The 9,103-nt window shown below is 41.3% G+C and overlaps 1 pseudogene; it reads left to right on the forward strand.

Annotated features, from left to right (window-relative positions):
• Positions 1-4,046: 4,046 nt before the first annotated feature.
• Positions 4,047-4,568, forward strand: LOC121041056 (40S ribosomal protein S12-like; annotated as a pseudogene).
• The last annotated feature ends 4,535 nt before the right edge of the window (positions 4,569-9,103 follow it).

A 9,103-nucleotide genomic window follows, 5' to 3' on the forward strand; every position in this document is an offset into this window, starting at 1 on the left:
CAATTAGCTCATGGATCTCCTCAGGAGAATTTAGAAGCCTCTGGCCCCATGGAGAACTGCTAAAGGGCCAAGTTGACACAGAGGGAGACAAGACGTTCTCTCTTTTCATCAAACTTGGGAATGTTTGGGCACCCTGAGGACTAGAACGTTTGGTAGCATCCTCAGATGGAATGTTGGATGTAGCTGTTGTCATTTTCACGGTGTGCAGTGGCATCTGTGATGAAGAAAAAGAACAGAATTCATCATATGAGAAGACCATATATTTGGTCTTCATCCATGGTTCCTGGCTCACGGCAGCCCAAATCCTTGGAATTTACTGAGCGATAAGAGCAGTAGGAGCATCTTTTGTCATAATGTTTGGTCTTTTGTCCTTAATTCATGAAATCGCTTCAGACAGTAAAGGTGAAATGGATGTCTTGTTGTTCATAAGAAGCCCCTTTCCACCACCCCCGATTTATGTTAATAAGGTAACTTTTGGAAAGCACCTAGGGATGGGGGTTGGTTACCAAGGCAACTAACCATGCCTAAGGGCTAGAACCTTTTCAGCCCCTTTCAGCACCTCGCCCCCGCCCCCTGCCACCGCCCCATTGAGGAGGCAAGAAGGGCTAAAAATTGAGTTCAATTAGCAATGGCAAAAAATTTAATTAACCATGCCAGTGTAACGAAGCCTCCATAAAGACCCAAAGGCCAGGGTGCAGAGAGCTTCAGGATGGGTGAGCATGAGGAGATTCGGGGAAGAGGTGAACTTGGAAGATCATGGAAGCTCTGTGCGCTCTGCCCATTCCTTGCCTATGCCTCTCTTCATCTGGCTGTTGATTTGTATCCTGTAAAATCCTTTGCAATAAATGGGTAATCTAATGAGCAAACGGGTTTCCCGAGCTCTTTGAGCTGCTCTAACAAATGAATCCAACCCAAGGGGGGGCACTGAGAACCTCTAATTTAGAGCTGGTCAGTCAGAAGTACAGGTAACAACCTGGGCTTGCAACTGGTGTCTGAAATGGAGGATGATCCTGCAGGACTGAGCCCTTTACCTGTGGGGTCGGATGCTATCTCTGGGGCCGGATGGTGTCAGAATCGAGTTCCATTGTAGGACACCCAGCCTGTGTCTGAGAAGTGCATGTTGGTGGTATGAGGAAAGCTCTCCCTTCAGCATTTGGCCATCAGAAACCATTTAATGAGGCACCCCTTGGGAGAGACACCCAGAAAAAAAATGAGGGTCACAGAGAGGGAGTCATCGGAAAGAACTTTTAAGCCAAGAAAGTGAAAGTCTGGGTCACGGGAAAACAACTTCTCAGAGAAGGTGAGAACATGAAACAAGATAAGTCATGCTGGAGTCTGGCATACACGAAGTACTCTGTAAGTGGTAACTGGGATTATATGGAGCAAGTCTTCTATTAGTTAAGTGTCTCTGGCTGGAAGTAACAGCAAATAATTTGAACGTGCTTAAACCAACAAAACCGTGTGCTTGTGCGCGCATGCGTGAATGTGTGTATGTGGTACTTCTATAAGAAAACAAGAGTTACCTCACAGGACCTAGGGATGAGAGTTTACTTGGCTGTCAAGAGGGACTGGAACCAAGGACTGAAAAACCATTAAACTCAGACAACTTCAATAAGTAAAATGTCTCTACAGACCAACTTTCTCTGCCTCTCAGTCCACTTACTGTGCAAAAAAGGGTTTCACCTCCTCTAGTCCATATGAAGAATTTCTTAATGTAAACTCCCCCTGAGTATCCGATTGGTCTAATTTTGCTCACGTGTCAATATATCCTTCCAATAAACTTTGGCCTGGAGTGTGGGACCCCGTAGCATAAAGAGAGGCCCTTGGTGCTCCTCCTGGGATTGAGGTGAGGAGAGGACCGGTGTATCTGTAGCTCCGGTCTGATGGAGGTCTCCGCGGACAAAAGAGAATATGCTTATTTTAGGATAACTTGAGGAAGGTTTAATAAAGGGACTCTTTACAAAGGCATGACAGGGTGTAGGGAATAGGGTCACAGTAGTACTAGGATGTTTGCACCCCTACACCCAACCAGAAGAGGAGAAGGATTTCGGAACCCAAAGGCCAAAAGGTGTTGTGAAATTCTTGTGTGGGCTGAAATAGTCCAGGATGACCCGGCAAGAAGGGAAATAAATTCCTTCACTACATGCACCTCTTTTCCTTGGATCTTTTACAGGTCACCCCACTGACCAAACCAAAAGGTAAGGAAGATCCTTAACACCAGTCTTTGGAGGAGAAGAAAGGTGGAGAGTGTGTCTAGAGGGCAGAGGGATATATCTGGCAATGACACTTTTCACATTTTTCAGTGACAGTAAAGAAAATCACTTTACCTAATTTTTAATGGCTCACTTTAGAAAGCAAACCAGTGAGTTTATAGCACCACACTATCATTGGGGCCAGACAGCTATAATTTCCACTTCAGTCAAAACATGCTGTTTGGGCTCCTGGGTGGCTCAGGCAGTTAAGTGTCCATTTCTTGACTTCGCCATAGATCATGATCTTACGGTTCATGAGTTCGAGTCCCACATTGGGCTCTGCACTGACTGCACAGCCTGCTTGAGATTCTCTCTCTCTCTCTCTCTCTCTCTCTCTCTCTCTCTTTCTGTCCACCCCTCCTCAAAATAAATAAATAAACAAAAAAAATAGGCTAGCCATTCTACTTACTCCAAACCCCTAACCCTGCCCCCCACCCCATCACCTCAACCCACTTACCCATCAAAGACCAAATTCAAATCCCACCTACATTCTAAGGCCTTCCATCTAACACTCTCTCCCTTCTCCAATTTCTTTAAACTTTGTATAGTTTGCCACTGACTCATTCCCTAATTTGCATTGTAATTTTTGTCCAAATTCATGTTCATCCATTTCTGTATCCCTATGGAGGCTTGCACAGATCACTGCCCATAGAAGACACTCAGGAATGTCAGGTAAGTTCCCGAAAGAGGTATGAAGAATTTGGCAAATCTCAGTTTTTCTAGGGCGGTGTCCTCTCTTTTAAGATTGCTTAATGGATCCTTTGCATTTGAAACTTGGAAATCCACAGTTCAACAAGTTAGAACATTTGTGGAAGGATTTATGTTTACCTCACAACGTTGGCACAGCTCAGCTGTTGCCTTTGGGTTACTCTTGAAGAACTTTTATTTACATTTTAAATATTGCTGAGAAAGGGTTTGGTGTTAACTAACACAGAAATGAATCAGTCTCCTATTTCTTATAAAGAAATGAGAGGTGGAATTAAAACTATTAAGACTCATGTGAACTGCATCTTAAGATGGTATTAACTTAAAAGGCAAGTCATACAAGATAAAACTGGAAGTTTTATATAAATACAATAAATATAATAATGTTATATAATTTATGTAACTATAAATTATATAAATATAATATAATAAACATAAAAATATTCTAATTTAGATTTAGAATATTCTAATGATTCTAATTTAAGATTTATTCTAATCCTAATTATTTTAAAAAATAATTATAAATTATATAATTATATAAATATAATAATATAATAAATATAAAAGTATTCTATTTTACACCTTTATCTTGGTCCAATAATTCATTTAGGGCCTGAAAACTGTTCAGCTTTCCAAGTGGGACATTAGAATCAGACAATAGTTCACCCTTTCCGGTCTCATAGTCATGACTTCCCATCTTTATGCTTAGAGACCCTTCCCTGAATGTGTAGGTACTGCTTAAGGCCACACTGTTAAAATAGAAGCCCTTAGCCTTTCTTCTTCACCCTGCCATCCTTCTACCCTGTTACTTCTGCTTTGAATCCATTAGTGTTGATTCTCTATACTCTTCTCTGTTCCGGCATGCAAACACCACACCACGTTTCTCCTGTCTGCTTACAAGTGTTGAGTTTTCTTGACCCCAGGGCTCTTTCACCAAGTTGGGAGTACTTCATAAGAAACCACAAGTCAAGTAGGAGTTCAACGATGGGGGTAACAATAACTGGTAACTTTTGTGAGAAGGATTAAATGAGATGACGCGCTCTGTCCCGGCCCCTGCCAAGATTCGGCTCCAGCCTTAACCCACCTGCCATGGCTGAGGAAGACATTGCTGCTGGAGGTGTAATGGGCATTAACACTGCTTTACGAGAGGTGCTGAAGACCACCCTCATCCACGATGGCCAAGCACGTGGAATTGATGGCCTACCACGTGGCACTTGCAAAGCTGCCAAAGCCTTAGACAAGCATCAAGCCCATCTTTGTGAACGTGCATCCAACTATGATGCATATATGAGGCTATATGTCTGTCAAGTTGGCGGAGGCCCTTTGTGCTGAACGCCAAAGCAACCTAGTTAAGGTCAATGACATCAAAAAACTAGGGGAACAAGTGTGCCTCCGTCAAACTGACAAAGAGGGAAAACCCTGCAAAGTGGTTGGTTGCAGTCATGTGGTGGTTGATGACTATGGCAAAGAATCTCAGGCCAAGCAAGGATGTCATCAAGGAATACTGCAAATTCAAAAAATGAACAAATAAAAAACTTGGTTCTTGTGCCTCAAATAAACACATAAATAAATAAAAACGAAAATAAATCAATGATGCACACCAAGCAGCAGCCCCTGGGGATACATGGTAAATACAAAATAAACATTAGCTCTGTAGTTCTACAAATAATGAGAAGTATGACCTCCCTCCCCAAGATTATTCATCGATGGAGGCCAGATAGCAAACTGGTGTGGCAAGCAGTAGGCACTGGGATCACTTAACACCTCCTCTCCATACTTCTGGGAAGGACTGGCTTGGTTGGTGAGTAAGCAAGTTTGGAAAAGAACAACCTTGGACTCAGTGAGCTCGTGTTGTTTCGCATCACCAGCGATAACATCTAAAAAACAACAATACTCACCTCCTACATATCCCCACAAAACACGTAGGTGTTTCTCACTGACAGATTTCATCTCTCTCTCAGGGTTCTAGATTCTTAAACTTTGAAGGTCAAGCTTCTGCTACAGTCCTAAACTCTGCATAGGCAGCCCTATGGAGAGGTAAACAGTGCTATAGTACATGGAGAGAGAGTTTAGCTGGGAAACTACCCTTCTGGCCTTGGTCACCAGTCTTCCCAGAAAAATACCAGATGACTTTGGAAAAATCTATCCTGAATCCCAAGCTTGTAAGACATTTTGTTACTTCTCTTTGAATTCTCCATTCCCCTTCAAGGGTATCACTGATCTTATCTTCCCTCTCCCCAAGCCCTAAAATCCTGCAGTGAATTATAATAATAACAATAAATACCACCAATTACACTGTGATAAACTCTTGGCATACACAGTCCCTTTCAGTCCTCATATTAACTCAGTGATGTAGGTACTAACATTGTTCCTATTTTACAGGTGAGCTACTGAGATTCAGGGAAATTAATTGTTTGTCAAATCTCTGGCAAATAGTGGAGCCAGAAACTTAAACCCATCTTTGAGTTCAAAGGTAATACTTTTTTAAAAATGTTTATTTATTTTGATAGAGACAGAGGGAGCATGAGTGGGGTAGGGGCAGAGAGAGAGGGAGAGAAAGAATCCCAAGCAGAGCTTGACGCGGGACCTGATCTCATGATAAAGAGATGAAATTGAAAGTCAGACGCTTAACCAACTGAAAAACCCAGGTGCCCCCCCACCAAAGGTAGTATTTTTAATCTCTGTGCCTGACACTTCCTGGGACCTTCCTCCACCCTAACATTCATTGTCACCTGGCCAGTTGGGATGATGTTTTTGCCTGTACTCATTTAAGTATATGCTTATGTCTTTTAGTCTATGTTCATATTTAATTCAGTTTAATGCTATGCTGGGCTCTGTAACAGACACAAAGAATTCTGCTTCGTTTTACTTAAAACTTAACCTACTTTACCCAAGTGAGGTGGGTGTCCATTTGGATGGTAAATCCTGGATTTATTTCCTTTTCCACACAAAATCAATGGACATGTTAGCAAACACTGGACAGGAGACATTAATCCCTCGATTCTGTTAACTACCAACTCCCTGAAAAGCCCACCAAAATAACCTGTTGGTCAAGCAAAGCCAAGTTCATTGCTTATTGCAGTAAGGGAGAGTTCCATCTTGATAAAATTTTAGTGTGTCTCAGAAGAAGGACTTCAAGGATGAATATTGATAAGGCTTAGGCAGTCTGCTTTAAGGTGAGATTTAATAAGTTTGTGATATAATAGTCTAAGTTTGGTGAACTCAGCAAGCCTTGGGTTTTGAAGTAACTCTCGATGAGTAAACAACACTTTGATAAGCATTCTGGTTTTCACAGTTGAACAGTCTATTCTTCAGATAAATAAATTTTCAGGATGTTCTTGAAACAAATAGTTTGCAACTTTATCTGCTTGGACAAGAACGTCCCATAATAGGAAGTTATGCTAAGGTAGCCAGTCCTCTTTCATCTAGCTGCAAGTAGCTTTTGCTCGGTTCTTTATGTCTCTTATCTGTAAATAGAGATGATTATAACACTTACCTCATAGAGTTATTATGAGGCTTAATGAATTAATGGAGGCAGAGGGCTTAGAAGGGTGCCTGGCACACAGAAGGTGCTATGTATGTATTTATTATCATCCTTACAACCTAGTACATTTTAATTCGTCTTGCCTTTGCCAGACTGAGGAAGAATTTCAATCTAAATGGATTTTTGAGGATTTTTCTCTAATAAAGTCAGGTTTATAGCAATGGTAGTCATGAAACAGCTCCACATTACTTTGATTTTTAAGTCATTCTGAATAAACTAAATTTGCAACGTGTACTGATATCGCCCTAGGTTTTCTCTCTCCTGAATTCCAGATGTGTATCTCCTAGTTTCTCGAAGTCTAACTACTCATATTTTCCACTCTAACAAGACAAAATACAACTGACCCTTGAACCGTGCTGGTTTGAACTGTGTGGTCTACTTACACACAGACTTTTAAAAAATAAATGCTGTACGGTATCGTAAATCTATTTTCTCTTCCTAATGATTATCTTGTTTTTAGCTTACTTTCTTGTAAATGCAGTATATAATACATGTCACCCACAAAATATGTGTTCATTACATGTTTATTTTGGTAGGGATTCTGGTCAATAGCAGGCTATTAGTAGTTACATTTGGGGGAAGTCAAAAGTTATACATGGTTTTTCAACTGGGCAGGGGTGTCAGTGCCCCAAGCCCCCACGTTGTTCAAGAGTCAACTGTAATCTATGATTTCTTCTCCATCCTCCAACCTAGGCTACTGTCTCAGGTCTCATTCATTCAGCAAATAATACTTGAATAAATTTGTGTTCCAGGTGGTGTAACCAGTACATAGGATCGAGTAAAATAATACATATCAAAGCTCTTTGAAAACTGTCAAGCTTTAGGTATTGTATATATATTTTTTAATTTTCTGTATATTATGATGTTTTGACATCTTAAAAACAAAAACAAAAACAAACACCTTTCTGACTGGGGATAGCCTGTCCCTTCTGAGGCTAGCCAATTCTTAAATATAGCGAAGTACTCAGCTAGGAGCATGCCTTTGGTATACAAACTAACCAATCCAGAGCCATATCTGCTTTATCGGGCCCTCCACCCTAGGGGACAATAGTCTTTTGTCTTCATCATCCCAGGGCCAGGTGTCAGGCAACTAGTGACCACCCATACAGTTTACAGCCTGCTGAAGTTATTCAAACGTTTTAGCCAACCCTAGACTGTTTATTCTGCCCTGCCTTTCCTTCCCCATGGAAACTCCAAAATGGCTCTAGCCTCAGCTTTCCCTTTGCTCCTGTCTTCTGCCACCTGACCAAAACTTGGCCCTTCCCCTGTGACCCTGTGGGGCAAGAGGTGACCCTGCTATACTCTAGACCTATTTGTAATTGTAATAAACTTTGTTTTCTTGTGCCTTTCCTGTGTTTCCTTTTGTGGCTGTACTTGAGTGACCATTGCATAAAAAATAAAAATAAATAAAATAAAACAAAGAAAAACAGGACGCTGCTTTAGCACTCTTGATTGCAAGTGACAGAAACATCAAACGGCATGAACAAAAGGTAATGTATTAGCTTATGTACCTGAAAAATCTAGGAGTGGTCTGATTTTAGGTATCTTTGGATCTAGGAGATCGAGTAACGACATCAGGGACCCCTATCTTTCACCATCTCTTAAGCTACTTCCACACGGCAAACAAAATGGCCACCAGCAGTGCAAGAACAATCTTAGCGGAGAGACCATCTTTCAGAGAGCTCCAAGAGAAAAGTTGGGTAGAATTCTGATTGGCCTAGCTTCGATGATGTCCCTACCCTTGTTGCGACCTGAGGCCGGTGCCGATCTTGATGTAATATTCTGGACAGCCCTGGATCATGTGCCCACTCCTGGAGGAAGAGATTGGGGTAATTAGTCAGAAATACTGAACAGTATTTCTATTTGATCATGTGGAAGAAGGTTGTTTTCCCAGTAGAAGGTTTGCTGGGCAGAGAACCACAACCACATATGACCACAGCAAAGTGTTGCAAACAAATATGAGGCTCTGTAATTAGGAGCCAAATATCTGATGCCTCTGTCATAGCCTTTATAGATCTCAACATAAATAAGTACAAGACAGGAAGGAAAAGGAAATACAAAGAGAATTAGAAAAAACGGAATACAAACTAGAGGATAACACAGCATGGGTCGAGCAGAGGATTGTCAGGATGAAATAGACCTGAAAGTGTTTTTAGTCTGGGGGAGGTAGAGTTGAACACACTGGAGAGAAAGGAAAACTCAATGGAAAAAGGTCAAGGAAGAAAGAATAAACAACATGGGAAGAAGGTTTTAGTCTTGGGGAGTGACATCTCATCTTTTGACAAAGAGGTTTTGATGGGTGTAGATGCACCACCCTTAAAAATAATCAAGTTTTAGGGTGCTTGGGTGGCTCAGTTGGTTAAGTGTCTGACTCTTGGTTTCAGCTCAGGTCACGATCTCATGGTTTTGTGGGTTTGAGCCCTGCATCAGGCTCTGGGCTCTCTCAGCCCCCTCCCCCACTCATGCTGTCTCTCTCAAAATAAATAAATAAACTTACAAAAAAATGACCAAGTTTTGAATCTTGAAAAAGGTTTATTTTCACCTTGGAACATCTCTTATATAGCAATTGTCTTGATATTGTTTCACGATTTATTTGCGATGT

This window comes from Herpailurus yagouaroundi, unplaced genomic scaffold (genome assembly GCF_014898765.1).
Source record: "Herpailurus yagouaroundi ecotype Mexico unplaced genomic scaffold, PumYag 182, whole genome shotgun sequence".
Lineage (NCBI taxonomy): Eukaryota > Metazoa > Chordata > Mammalia > Carnivora > Felidae > Herpailurus > Herpailurus yagouaroundi.